General features: G+C 34.1%; 1 long non-coding RNA gene across 1 annotated transcript; it reads right to left on the minus strand.

Moving 5' to 3' along the window:
- Positions 1-12,906: 12,906 nt before the first annotated feature.
- On the minus strand, positions 12,907-15,421 carry LOC147016036 (uncharacterized). The gene is made up of 3 exons (XR_015050149.1): positions 15,174-15,421; positions 14,752-14,795; positions 12,907-14,437 (listed from the first exon to the last, which is right to left on the minus strand). It is a non-coding gene; the product is annotated as an uncharacterized LOC147016036 (long non-coding RNA).
- Between the last annotated feature and the right edge of the window lie 320 nt (positions 15,422-15,741).

Consider the following 15,741-nt stretch of genomic DNA (forward strand, 5'->3'; position numbering starts at 1 on the left):
ATTCATTTTTGGTGTAAATCTAAAAGAATTATTTTCCTTTTTATATTTTTATTATCATTAATTAGAAGATAATCACAGAATATACATTGTTTATAGGCTTTTGACTCTGTGTTTAATCCCCGTCTTTCACACGCAGGACAATTCTCAAATTTGTCATATGGAGAATCAGGAAAGTCTAGCATATTTATAAAGTAAAACTTTACTTAAACTGAAATTCATCTATACTTTCAGTTGTATATTACCATCGATATTGATATACTTTTTTCATTATCAGATTCAACGACAACATTTTTATATTAAAGGTAATTTTAAAATTATCGTTAACTACTATTGAACGAAATGTCATTTCACCTGATATATTAACATCCTTTATTTCATCAAGATTTACATCTTTAGGGTTGTTGAAAAAAATACAAATTTCTCCTTGCATATTACAGATGGTCTTATCTTTTCTTTCTAAAGCTTCATCCATAAGGTTTTTGTTCTTTGATACTTTTTCTTGTTTCATTGCTTTTTCTAGTTTTGAATATATTACTAGAAGGAGAGGAGAAACTTTTGTTAGAGATACTTTAATTGATGTTCTACGAGGTATACTAAAAGCCCTTCCACTGAAGGAAATTGAAGAACTCATATTATTTACCATAATAGTTTTTATCCAATAGTTGTTATATTTATCTTTGTTCAATTTTACATCCTTGACATATTTCTCAGTATCTTTAACAGATGAAGAGATTGATTGAAACTTGTCTTTTGTGTCTTGAAACATTGTATTTATTAAGTGAAAAAGTTGGAGGATAAAATGTTTTTAAGCACAGATTCACCTATAAATTAAACGAAATTTTCATCAAGAAAATTTTAGTTTAAGCAAAGTTTTATTCTATAAATATGGTGAATACAACGTACTGCGATGTTTGTAATCACGAATATAAACATTATAGAAAACACCTCCGAACCAACAAACACACATTTAATCTATTTCATCAAATATCTCCTCTTGAGTTGGAAAGAAAACATTGTGATATCTGTTCAAAGGATGTTTTGAAGAGTAGTTATAATCAACATCTTCAATCACAAAAACACAAGAAAAATGAGTTTAAAGTAAAGGGAGACTATTATATTAAAAACACTGATGAGGCATTTAAAGGGCATATAAAAATAAGGATTTTTCAATTTGGAGAACCCGGTCCATCATCAATAGCTGAATCAATTGAAATAGTGAAACCCGATGTTGAAAAATTTATTAAAAAGACATTAAAAGAAATAAAAACTTTAAAGTTTTATATGGGAGTGAAAATGAATATGAAAAGACAAGATGAAGAACAAACTCCTTATATGAGAACAGATCTTCATTTCATAACATCATTTCAAGATTTTTTGAATAGTGGGGTTTATGAAGAACTATCAAGACAAGAGGAGGATGTTGATAATACAGTGGTAGGAAGTGGATTCAATATTAAAAAAATCATCTTTTTAGATATACACATTCTGAAATCAAACCCTCTTAAAGCTTCTTCTTATATTGAATTACCAAAAGAAATAAAACTAAAGAAGGCAGTTGTTAATATTAAGAACAATGATAATAAATGTTTTCTCTGGTCTATTCTTGCTCACTTACATCCACCAAAATGTAATTCAGAAAGAGTAAAACAATATATGAAATATGAGAATACCTTGGACATTAAAGATTTTAAATTCCCAATGCCATTAACAGATATTCCTAAATTTGAGAAAAAGAATAATCTTTCTATTAATGTATATGGATTAACGGATACAAACAAAGTTCAAATATTAAAAATTTCAAACAACTATAAAAATGAAGAAACACACATTGACCTTTTATATTTTAGTGTTGGAAAGAATTCACATTACACATACATCAATAATTTATCAAGATTAATCTCTTCTCAGGTATTCAGAACAGCAAACAAAATATATCCTTGTAAGCGATGTCTTAATTCATTTCATACAAAAGAACGATTAGAACAACATTCAAAATATTGTAGTAATCATAAATCAGCTGTAATTACAATGCCTAAACCTGGTGAAAAGATTTATTTTGAAGATTATAATAAATCTATCATGCACCCATTTGTGATATACGCTGATTTTGAATGTATCCTTAAAAAGATAAATACTGCTTCTCCTAATCCAAAAGAACCATATACAAATAAATATCAAAAACATATTCCTTGTGGTTTCTGTTATTATATCAAATCATCTGTTGGAGAAAAGTATAACAAACTTGAACATTATCGTGGAAAAAATGCTTCACAAGAGTTTGTAAAACGATTAGAAAAGGATTGTATAAGACTCACTAAATTAATGAAAGAAACAAATGAACCGATGAAATTAACCAAAGAAGAAAAATTAGAATTTAGAATGAACAATATCTGTCATATTTGTGAGGGGGAAATTAAGGAGTCTAAAGTTAGAGACCATTGTCATCTTACTGGTAAATATAGAGGTCCCGCTCATTCCTGTTGTAATCTTAATTATAAATTACCTTCTTTTATTCCAGTCTTTCTTCACAACAGCGCCAACTATGATACACATCTATTTATAAATGAACTTTCAAAAACACCAGGGAATATTTCTGCTATAACAAACACAAGTCAAAAGTATATTTCATTTTCAAAAATGATATTCACAAAACCTTTAACTCGTATTAGGTTTTTAGATTCTTACAAGTTTATGGGAACACCACTAGCCTACCTCGCATCAAATCTAAGCTCCACGGACTCTTTTCCAAATCTTAATTCATTCTTTCCAAAAGAGGAAATTCTCACTAAAGAGGAAATTCAGATTAAAGAGAGAATTCAAAGTAAAGAGGAAACTCTAATTAATGAAGAAATTCTAACTGAAGATGAAATTCTAATTATAAAGAAAATTCGAACGAAAGAGGAAATTCAGATTAAAGATGAAATTCTGATTAAAGAAGGAATTCTTACGAGAGAGGAAATTCAAACAAGGAATGAAATTCAAAGTAAAGAGAAAATTCTTACAAGTAAGGGAATTTATTCTTATGATTATATGGATTCATTTATGAGATTTAAAGAAACACAACTTCCTTCAAAAGAAAGTTTCTATAATAACCTTTATGAAGAAGAGATAAGTGATAAGGAATATAAACACGCACAAGAAATATGGAAAATATTTAAGATAACGAACCTTGGAGAATATCATGATTTATATCTAAAAACAGATGTTTTATTGTTAGCTGATGTGTTTGAGGCTTTTAGAACACTCTGTCATAATAAAAATTGTTATGGATTAGACCCTGCCCACTATTTCACAGCTCCTGGTTTAGCTTGGAGTGCAATGTTGAAAATGACAAAACAAGATAAAGATTTAATCAGTGATGTTGATATGCTTTTGATGATTGAGAAGTCCAAGAGAGGTGGAATATCACAAGTATGTTCAAAAAGATATGCTAAAGCAAATAATAAATATCTCCCAAATTATGATAGTGAAAAAGATAGTAATTATTTGATGTATTTTGATGCTAATAATTTGTATGGATGGGCAATGTCTCAATCTCTACCTTATGGTAAATTAGAGTGGGTGGAAGAAAAGGATTATGAAAAGGCTTTGATGAATATTGTTATTTCTTCTCAAGAGGAATTGAATGACGAAGAAGAAGGTTATTATTTTGAAGTTGATTTGAGGTACCCGAGTGATCTTCATAATAAGCATAAAGATCTTCCTTTTGCATGTGAGAAAGAAACTCCAAAGAAAGAATGGTTAAGTGATTATCATAAAAGTTTTAATATTAAAGGTAAATCAACAGAAAAGTTATTAACAACATTCTATGATAAAGAGGGATATGTTTTGCATCAGAGAAGCTTAAAACAGTTTTTGAGAGAAGGATTGAGAGGAGCTAAAATTCATAGAGTTTTAAAATTTAAACAAAGTCCTTGGGTGAAAAAGTATATTCAATTCAATACAGATATGAGAGCAAATACAAAAGTAAAATTTGAAGGGGACTTTTATAAATTAATGAATAATGCTGTATTTGGAAAGACTATGGAAAATGTTAGAAACAGGCAAAACATTAGATTCGCAACATCTTGGAAAGAAGCTTCGAGATTGATAAATAAACCAAGTTTTGAGAGAGAAGAGGTTTTTTCAGAGAACTTTTCTGCAATTCATATGAAAAAGGAAAGTATTGTAATGGATAAACCAATTTATATTGGAACAGCAGTTCTTGATTTATCAAAGATATTGATGTATGATTATTTGTATAATGACTTAAAGAAAGAGTATGGTGAAAATGTTTCATTGTTGTATATGGATACTGATAGTTTTATCCTAGATATAAAAACTGATGATGTTTATGAAGATATGAAGAAAAATATTGGAGTATATGATACAAGTAATTTCAGCAAGAAGAGTGAGTTATTTTCCAAAAAGAATGAAAAGGTTATTGGTAAGTTTAAGGATGAGTTGGGTGGAAAAGTAATGAGTGAGTTTATTGGATTGAGAGCAAAGGCATATGCTTATAAGTATGGTGAACAGATTGATAAGAGGTTAAAGGGAATAAAGAAATATGTAATAAAGAAATCAATAACTTTTAGAAATTATTATAATTGTTTGATGAATAAGAAAGAAGAATATAGGAAAATGAATACAATAAGAAGTTATAAACATAACATATATAGTGAAGAAGTAAATAAAAAGGCATTAGGAGCCTTTGATGATAAGAGATTTATTTTAGATAATGGAATAGATTGTGTTCCATATGGATATTGTATGATAGAGTGTATAAAATAGATTATGTTTTAACGATGGGAAGATGGGTTAGGGTTTTTAAGGGCTACCGCCGCTTTTTCACAATATATAAATGGTTAAACCAAGTATTAATCAAACTAAAGAGTGGAGAAAATCTCAGTCTTGGTATATAAATGGAAAACATAATGAATGTGAAAAATATCAAATAAGTCTTATTGAAAAAATAACTAAAACAAAGGTAAATAAAACAAATAAGCGAATTAATTTAAAAACTAGTAAGTTAGAGGATGTAAAGAAAAAAATGAATATCCTTGAATGGACTGAAAACTTTGATGGTTATCAATTGAACAATGAAAAAACAATTTACTATAATCTCAAAATGATATGTGGCTCAGGAGGTGGTCAAACAAGAGCATTAAGAGAAGTTTATCATTTCGTAATGGCACAAAAGGGGTATCTTCAAAAATATAAAGATTCAAATGTTTTGTTTATCAATATTTTAGATGGGGATTATTGTGCAAAGAAAATTAAACTATTGAAGGAATTTGAGAATGAACAAATCTTTATAGGTTCAACGAGTGAGCTGTTCAACCCCCAGGTGTTCAATTCAATGAGGTTCAACCTCCAAGTTAAAAGGGGAGACAAATAAATATACCTTGGGATAAAAAGGGGATTTATTTTTAGGGAAAAAAATATGAATCGCTGAAAATCCCCCATTCATTTACATGGGGAAAAGTGAGCCAGAATCAGTATTCTTACCCTACTGATGGCGGAGGTTAACTCGAGGGGGAGCACTCGGTAGAGTGCAAAACCTCTGCCGCCAATACTGCTCGGTCATTTAAGTGAACCTGATATCCTTTTCATTGTAGGTCAAAACGGATGAGACTCCACTGAACCACAATTGAATAAACTAAACTAGATCGATGCGCATGTAGAAATGCCAAAAGAAAAATCGAAATTTTTTGGAAAAAAAAGTTGCAAAATTTGTTTGTTTTTTTCTCTAACAATTTTTTTTTGGGGGGGGGGGGGTTGGAAATAACTTAAAACATGTAGAAATGCAAAAACAAAAATTCAAATATTCTTCAAATAAAATCGAAAATTATTTTGAAAAAAGTTGCAAAAATTTGTTTTTTTTTCTCGAACAAATTTATTTGTTTTTTGGTTGGAAATCACTTAAAACATGAAAAAATGCAAAAACAAAAATTCAAACATTTTTTTCAAAATGGCCGCTATAGAGGCCAAATTGGACTTTGTATCAAGTCCAAAATCTACTGGCATGATCCTTGGACCACACCTAATCCCCCCACCAAGTTTCGTCAAAATCCGTAGAGGACTTTTTCCGTAATACTGTTCACAAACAAACAAACAAACAAACAGACAGGGGTGAAAACAGTAACCTCCGTCCATCTTCGATGGTGGAGGGTAACTCGAGGGGGAGCACTCGGGAGAGTGCAAAACCTCTGTCGCCAATCACTGCTGGGTCACTCAAGTGAACCTGATATCTTATTCATTAAATATGATGTCAACAGTGCTGCAGAGTTATAGTTCTTTTCTCCAACATTTTTTTTTGGGGGGGGGGGGGTTGGAAAGAACTTAAAATATGTAGAAATGCAAAAACAAAAATTCAAATATTTTTCAAATTAAATCGAAAATTTTTTTGAAAAAAAGTTGCAAAATTTTTTTTTTTCTCTAACAAATTTATTTACTTTTGGTTGGAAATCACTTAAAACATGTAAAAATGCAATAAAAAAAATTCGAAATTTTGTTGAAAAAAGTTGCAAAAATTTGTTTTTTCTCTTACAATTTTTTTTTTGGGGGGGGATTGGAAATCACTTAAAACATGTAGAAATGCAATTTTTTTTTTTTGGGGGGGGTAACAATTTTTTTGTTGGGGGGTTGAAAATCACTTAAAACATGTAAAATTGCAAAAAAAAAATTTTTTCTCAAAAAATTTGTTTTTATGGGGGGTGGTGGGTTGGAAATCACTTAAACTAAGTAAAAATGCAAAAAAAAAAACTTTTTTTTCTCGAACAATTTTTTTTTGGGGGGGGGGAAACAATTTATTTTTGGGAGGTTGGAAATCACTTAAAACATGTAGAAATGCAAAAACAAAAATTCAAATTTTTTCAAATAAAATCAAGAATTTTTTTGAAAAAAGTTGCAAAAATTTGTTTTTTTTTCTCTAACAAATTCATTTATTTATGGTTGGAAATCACTTAAAACATGTAGAAATGCAAAAACAAAAATTCAAATATTTTTCAAATAAAATCGAGAATTTTTTTGAAAAAAAGTTGCAAAAATTTGTTTTTTTTTCTCGAACAAATTTATTTATTTTTGGTTGGAAATCACTTAAAACATGAAGAAATGCAAAAACAAAAATTCAAACATTTTTTTCAAAATGGCCGCTATAGAGGCCAAATTGGACTTTGTACCAAGTCCAAAATCTACTGGCATGATCCTTGGACCACACCTAATCCCCCCACCAAGTTTCGTCAAAATCCGTAGAGGACTTTTTCCGTAATACTGTTCACAAACAAACAAACAAACAAACAGACAGGGGTGAAAACAGTAACCTCCGTCCATCTTCGATGGTGGAGGGTAACTCGAGGGGGAGCACTCGGGAGAGTGCAAAACCTCTGTCGCCAACACTGCTGGGTCACTCAAGTGAACCTGATATCTTATTCATTAAATATGATGTCAACAGTGCTGCAGAGTTATAGTTCTTTTCTCCAACATTTTTTTTCGGGGGGGGGGGGGTTGGAAAGAAGTTAAAATATGTAGAAATGCAAAAACAAAAATTCAAATATTTTTCAAATTAAATCGAAAATTTTTTTGAAAAAAAGTTGCAAAATTTTTTTTTTCTCTAACAAATTTATTTACTTTTGGTTGGAAATCACTTAAAACATGTAAAAATGCAATAAAAAAATTCGAAATTTTGTTGAAAAAAGTTGCAAAAATTTGTTTTTTCTCTTACAATTTTTTTTTGGGGGGGGGATTGGAAATCACTTAAAACATGTAGAAATGCAAATTTTTTTTTTTTTTTTGGGGGGGGTAACAATTTTTTTTGTTGGGGGGTTGAAAATCACTTAAAACATGTAAAATTGCAAAAAAAAAAATTTTTCTCAAAAAATTTGTTTTTATGGGGGGTGGTGGGTTGGAAATCACTTAAACTAAGTAAAAATGCAATAAAAAAATTCGAAATTTTGTTGAAAAAAAAGTTGCAAATATTTGTTTTTTCTCTAACAATTTTTTTTTGGGGGAAAAGGATTGGAAATCACTTAAAACATGTGGAAATGCAAAAAAAAATTCTTTTTTTTGGGGGGGGGATAACAATTTTTTTTGTTTGGGGGGTTGGAAATCACTTAAAACATGTAAAAGTGCAAAAAAAATTTTTTTCTCAAACAATTAGTTTTTTGGGGGGGGAGGATGGGTTGGAAATCACTTAAAATATGTAAAAATGCAAAAAAAAAAATTCTTTTTCTCCAACAATTTTTTTTTGGGGGGGGGTAACAATTTCTTTTTGGGAGGTTGGAAATCACTTAAAACATGTAGAAATGCAAAAACAAAAATTCAAATATTTTTTCAAAATGGCCACCGTAGAAGCCACATTGGAGTTTGGACCAAGTCCAAAATCTAATGGCATTATCCTTGGACCACACCTCATCCCCCCACCAAGTTTCGTCGAAATCCGGAGAGAAGTTTTTCTGCAATACTGTTCACAAACAAACAAACAAACAAACAAACAGACAGGGGTGAAAACAGTAACCTCCGTCCATCTTTGATGGCGGAGGTTAACTCGAGGGGGAGCACTCGGGAGAGTGCAAAACCTCTGCCGCCAATACTGCTGGGTCACTCAAGTGAACCTTATATCTTATTCATTAAATATGATGTCAACAGTGCTGACAGAGTTATAGTTCTTTTCTGCAACATTATTTTTTTTTGGGGGGGGGGGGTTGGAAATCACTTAAAACATGTAAAAATGCAAGAAAAAATAATTCAAAATTTTGTTGAAAAAAGAGTTGCAAAAATTTGTTTTTTCTCTTACAATTCTTTTGGGGGGGGATTGGAAATCACTTAAAACATGTAGAAATGCAAAAAATCTTTTTTTTTTGGGGGGGGAAACAATTTTTTTTGTTGGGGGTTGGAAATCACTTAAAACATGTAAAAGTGCAAAAAAAATTTTTTCTCAAACAATTTGTTTTTTTTGGGGGGGGGGTGGGTTGGAAATCACTTAAACTTTGTAAAAATGCAAAAAAAAATTTCTTTTTCTCGAACAATTTTTTTTTGTTTTTTGAAACAATTAGTTTTTTGGGGGGGAGGATGGGTTGGAAATCACTTAAAATATGTAAAAATGCAAAAAAAAATTTTTTCTCAAACAATTTGTTTTTTTGGGGGGGGGGGATGGATTGGAAATCACTTAAACTTTGTAAAAATGCAAAAAAAAATTTCTTTTTCTCGAACAATTTTTTTTTGGGGGGGTAACAATTTCTTTTTGGGAGGTTGGAAATCACTTAAAACATGTGGAAATGCAAAAACAAAAATTCAAATATTTTTCAAATAAAATCGAGAATTTTTTTGAAAAAAAGTTGCAAAAATTTGTTTTTTTTTCTCAAACAAATTTATTTATTTTTGGATGGAAATCACTTAAAACATGTAGAAATGCAAAAACAAAAATTCAAATATTTTTTCAAAATGCACGCCACAGAGGCCACATTGGACTTTGGACCAATCCAAAATCTAATGGCATGATCCTTGGACCACACCTAATCCCCCCACCAAGTTTCGTCAAAATCAGTAGAGGAGTTTTTCCGTAATACTGTTCACAAATAAACAAACAAACAGACAGGGGTGAAAACAGTAACCTCCGTCCATCTTTGATGGCGGAGGTTAACTCGAGGGGGAGCACTCGGTAGAGTGCAAAACCTCCGACGCCAATAGTGCTCGGTCACTTAAGTGAACCTGATATCCTATTCATTGTAGGTCAAAACGGATCAGACTCCACTGAACCACAATTGAATAAACTAAACTAGATTGACGCGCATGTAGAAATGAAAAAAAAATCGAAATTTTTTGGAAAAAAAAGTTGAAAAATTTGTTTGTTTTTTTCTCTAACAATTTTTTTTTTGGGGGGGGGGGTAGGAAATAACTTAAAACGTAGAAATGCAAAAACAAAAATTCAAATATTTTTCGAATAAAATCGAAAATTTTTTTGAAAGAAAGTTGCAAAAATTTGTTTTTTTTTCTCTAACAAATTTATTTATTTTTGGTTGGAAATCACTTAAAACATGAAGAAATGCAAAAACAAAAATTCAAACATTTTTTCAAAATTGCCGCCATAGAGGCCACATTGGACTTTCGACCAAGTCCAAAATCTAATGGCATGATCCTTGGACCACACCAAATCGCCCCACCAAGTTTCGTCGAAATCCCTGGAGGAGTTTTTCCGTAATACTGTTCACAAACAAACAAACAAACAGACAGGGGTGAAAACAGTTACCTCCGTCCATCTTTGATGGCGGAGGTTAACTCGAGGGGGAGCACTCGGTTGAGTGCAAAATCTCCGCCGCCAATACTGCTGGGTCACTTAAGTGAACCTGATATCCTATTCATTGTAGGTCAAAACGGATCAGACTCTACTGAACCACGATTGAATAAACTAAACTAGATTGACGCGCATGTAGAAATGAAAATTTTTTTTGAAAAAAAGTTGCAAAAATTTGTTTTTTTTCTCCAACAAATTTATTTATTTTTGGTTGGAAATCACTTAAAACATGAAGAAATGCAAAAACAAAAATTCAAACATTTTTTCAAAATGGCCGCCATAGAGGCCACATTGGACTTTGGACCAAGTCCAAAATCTAATGGCATGATCCGTGGACCACTCCTAATCCCCCCACCAAGTTTCGTCGAAATCCGTAGAGGAGTTTTTTTCCGTAATACTGTTCACAAACAAACAAACAAACAAACAGACAGGGGTTAAAACAGTAACCTCCGTCCATCTTCGATGGTGGAGGGTAACTCGAGGGGGAGCACTCGGGAGAGTGCAAAACCTCTGCTGCCAATACTGCTGGGTCACTCAAGTGAACCTTATATCTTATTCATTAAATATGATGTCAACAGTGCTGACAAAGTTATAGTTCTTTTCTCCAACATTTTTTTTTGGGGGGGGGGGTGGAAATCACTTTAAACATGTATAAATGCAAAAAAAAATTGGGGGGGTAACAATTTTTTTGGGGGCGGGGTTGGAAATCACTTAAAACATGTAAAAGTGCAAAAAAATTTTTTTTTTCTCAAACAATTTGTTTTTTTGGGGGGAGGTTGGAAATCACTTAAAATATGTAAAAATGCAAAAAAAGTTCTTTTTCTCTAACAATTTTTTTTTGGGGGGGAGGTAACAATTTCTCTTTGCGGGTTGGAAATCACTTAAAACATGTAGAAATGCAAAAAAAATGAAATTTCTCTATTTTTTGGGGGGGGGGAGTAAAAAAAAAATTTTTGGGGGGGGTTGGAAATCACTTAAAACATGAAGAAATGCAAAAAAAAAACATTTTTTTTCTCTAACAAATTTTTTTTTGGTGGGGGGGACCAAGTCCAAAATTTAATGGCATGATCCTTGGACCATACCTAACCCCCCCACCAAGTTTCGTCGAAATCCGTCGAGGAGTTTTTCCGTAATACTGTTCACAAATAAATAAACAAACAGAAAGGGATAAAAACAGTAACCTCCATCCATCTTCGAAGATGGCGGAGGTTAAAAATGTTTTTTTTTCAATATTTTTTCGACTACTAATAGATCGACTACTCATTATACATACATACAGAGTACAGGCTCGTGGAAGAGCTGGAACACAGAATGGATCATGACGCAACAAAATAAAAGGAACAGCAGAAAGAGATGGGGGAAATGCCAACAGCAGGGCCAAGGGACAAAATAAATGGACACAGTTATGGATGGATGCAGGGTAGGGGAGAATCCATCCGTTGGGACCATACTCTGTGCAGAGCATTTGTGCTGCCTAAGCAGTCTCCTTGTTATTGGGCACAAGGCTGGACAGGTCACCACTCCGACACAGGATACAAGCGAGTTGATACTCATTTTGCCAACCTCAGAGAGTGACAGGCAGAGTCAACCCCACCTGATATTAATATAACAGCTGAGTGTGATTCAAACTCAGGATCCCAGGATACCAAGCCCACCACCCTAAGCAATAAGCCAACACCAGGCATATAAGGAGAAAATGCAGGAGGTGGATAAGAGGGATATCGAAGCAAACGCTCAGGAAAGAAAAACTGGAAAATGGGGAGAGGGGGGTAGGTTAATGGGATTAGAAAAGATGATCATTTTGAATGGGGGATAATCTAAGATGGTGGTGAAACTCTGTCTTGAAGACCTGGATGGAAGAATGAGATTGATGAGAAAGTTATGGTTGGTTCCACAGGTGGGGAGGGGGGTGGGGGGGGGGAGAGTAACAAATGAATAGAGGTGGGCAGTTACTCTGGATTTTTTGAGTTTCACTACAAGGGGGTTGCTGTTGGATCACTTTGCAGTTTAACAGTTACAGCAATAGCTTTGATGGTGCAGATGGTGAAGAATTGGGGGAAATCACATTGTGGATCAGGAGGGAATGCCTGTTTAATTCGGTCACGGTTCTTTGCACAAGGGGGTCTTTTCCTTTTGAAAGATACCTTCTGATCTTCAAATTCACCTTTATTGCACAATATTTTCATGCTTTCTTGCAGATTATTTTGGTTTTTTTTTATTTTATAAATCCCAAATGAACATTCATCCAAGTATTCGCTGAGCTTTGTGTTTCCTTCCTTCGACCTTCCAGCATTTGCCAAGAAATGAAAAGCACATGAGCCTCAGTGATGAAGATGTCATTAATTGGACATGGAGAATACCTATGGTTTTTATGAGATCATAAAAGTCAAAGAAAGCCCTCTCGACAGAGCCACAAAGCCATATTGGCAAGTGTGCATGATGGAAAACCTTTGCGTGAAATACCCTGTCAATTGTGTTTTATTTCTTTTCAGGTAACAAGGATACCAGGATCAATGGCTCTGCTGTACATTGTGGGCAACATTGCCACCAGTAATGTGTCATGATCTTGGGAATATCGTTTTGTCTCATTCGAGACATTCGAGACACTCATATCCTTTTGCATTTTTACGTGTGTGTGTGTGTGTGTGTGTGTGTGTGTGTGTGTGTGTGTGTGTGTGTGTGTGTGTGTGTGTGTGTGTGTGTGTGTGTGTGTGTGTGTGTGTGTGTGTGTGTGTGTGTGTGTGTGTGTGTGTGTGTGTGTGTGTGCAGCTGTTTCATTTGATATTACTTTAACGTGAACAACTCTAAATGCAGAGCACCATGAACTTAAGGAGATGAATCCAACTGATTTGTTCGAGTGTTAGTGGGTTAAAAATGCCAATGAGCAGGTGACAGCCTGTAATAACCAAAAAGGACGTTTTGCTCTGATTTGCTAGACACAGAGATTGGTGTGCAGTTTTAAATGGTGAAAAATGTGAACTTATAAGTGAGAGATTTTTGTTTTAGGTAAATGGCGCTGAACACTTCCCGACCCAAATGAAGTAATTTTTTGACGCATACACACGAGTATAATGGCATGAACCTGCGTTTAAGGGGTTTCGTTCATTGAAGTTTGTCCACCTGTTGGGACCTCAGCTCAAGGTGGATATATCGCTTTTAATACTTGTAACAGTTTTATAATCTTGGTAGTGGTTAATATAATTTACAGGCAATAGAGCCGTATTTTTGAACAAAATCAGGTCAAATCAATTAACCCATATTAAGTGCGTCTCAGAAAATGTCAACACATTTGGCTGATGCTTTCAAATCCATCAATCAATGAGCCAGTTGGAAAGTGGGGGGTTGGGGGGGGATGGCAAAGCACCAAATAGGTTCTCCCTGGGATGTAATACTGGGACGGTATCTTTCACCGAAGGATTAGTGGGATAAAAGTGACCCTTTTGTGTGCCGGTAGCTCAGGGTAATGCAGAATGGATCGAGGCACTTTCTCCAACTTAAGCCCGGCTTTATGAAACTTGATGAGGTCTGCCAGAGATGTTGGGCACCATGTAAGCTTCTGGGTTTGAAATCTCATGCCACACTTTGGGCTAATCTCAAAGTCTGGAGCAGGGGATTTTAAGAAGCAGAAAATTGCTAAAAACGAAGCGTGAAAAGAGGAGGCTGGAAGGGTATCAGATATAGCCATAACATGTTTGTCCTTGTGCATGGGACGTTAAGGACATGGTCAACTAGGATGTGCTGTTATTTACACTGGAAGCAGTTTTGCACAGCATTACTGAACATATACTGAAGAATGACTGGGGGGGGGGGGAGGGGGTAAGAAGCCTGATTCATATGAAAACAATGCAAAGAAGATTCGTAAAATTCCTTTTAGAATTATACTGATAAAGGGAAGATATAAAGCTGGACTTGGCATTAATTGTGGTTCAAGTGGCCATATGCAGCACTTTCTACACAACTGCCCTGATGGGATCACAAGTTGGCAATGTGTCCTGCAGTATACAGCTCAGCCTGACGGGAGCTGGAAGATGCCATTATGGTCCTTTCACGCTGAGTGGCATGCAGACATTCCGGCGCCGGCCCAGCTGGTTTCAGTCCAGCCATCCCACTGCGGCAGTCTTGGCGACAAGAGGATGCCATATAGGCCTCGTCGTGGTCTCTCATTACCTTCATGGCCGACAGCAACACCACAACCTGAGTTTGACAGCAACACCACACCCTGAATGCATGAAAGGTCTCATGCACAGCAGGGGCCACTCCTCACACTACACATTGCCTTCATAAAGGCCTAGTGTTCGTTTGTTTTTACATCACATGCTGCATGGTGCAAGCACCGTTCTCTAAATGATGATCGTGGTGACTTTGCGGCCACCAGTCAATAAATCCATGATGGAATGGAACGTTAGGGGGTTATTTATTTTACGTAAATAGTGCGTCAAAGTTTATGTCATATGGACACGCCAGTCCAATACCCTCCTTACCTTCACACAATATAAAGTATCCATTGAAACTGTGGATCCATTTTCTGAAAGAAAAAAAAATGAATGAAACAAAACATTTCATTGATCAATTTCTATAGTATAATGACCCCATACATATCATGTAAATTACAGAATTATACCAAGTACAGTCGTACTAAATGTATTTTTACAATGTCATACATTGTGTAAATGGAGCAAAGGTGATCTTTTTATATTATGCTTTGATTTGCCTGACTACATGAACATTTGAAACTCTTTGTTAATTACTATTTCAACAAATCCCTCCACTTAAAACATAGACTTGTTTGCCACAAGAGCAATATAATGAATCATAAATCAGTTCAATGACCTCGTCATTATTTGCCAACCATGCATGACATTATGACATTTCCATGGCATAGTGAAAACCATGCATATCTTACAAGCAAAAAGACTTGGATTTGATTCCCAGATAGGATGAAACCTTCGGATTGTTTTCTTACTCCAAATGCCTCTGTTTACATTGCAGTAGGTAGGAAGCCTGTTGATATAGCACATCCATGGATTTCTATCCTGGGCGATGGTCCTGCCAGTGTGGAAAGTCAGTGGTTCGGTCTTCTCGGATATCCTTCAAAACAAGGTTACACTGTTTACTGTCTCCTTGTAGTTTATGTGTCAGCAGCAGCTCCAACCCAAGGAACAAATCCATGCCTCCACTTATATGTGAAGAGTTTTTGATTGATATGGGCAACTATTAATATCCCCCCCCTCCAAGGAACTAAAAAAAATGTCTCTGTTACTTGCAAAATTACAAAATCTGTTACTTGTCTCTGTTAATGTTACTTACTTGCAAAAATAAAGATTTTTCAAGTATATTGGTTCGTTGATTTTGTTATTCTGTCTGTTTGTCTGTCTGTCTCTCTGTCTGTCTGTCTACAGGTCACAATTTAAAACTGATCTTCATGAAACTTTACCAAGTTGTAGGGGTAGTCTCATCTGAGAAGCCTATTG

Source organism: Eptatretus burgeri, chromosome 12 (assembly GCF_056783735.1).
Source record: "Eptatretus burgeri isolate ZD-2024b chromosome 12, Ebu_testis_v1, whole genome shotgun sequence".
Taxonomy (NCBI): Eukaryota; Metazoa; Chordata; class Myxini; order Myxiniformes; family Myxinidae; genus Eptatretus; species Eptatretus burgeri.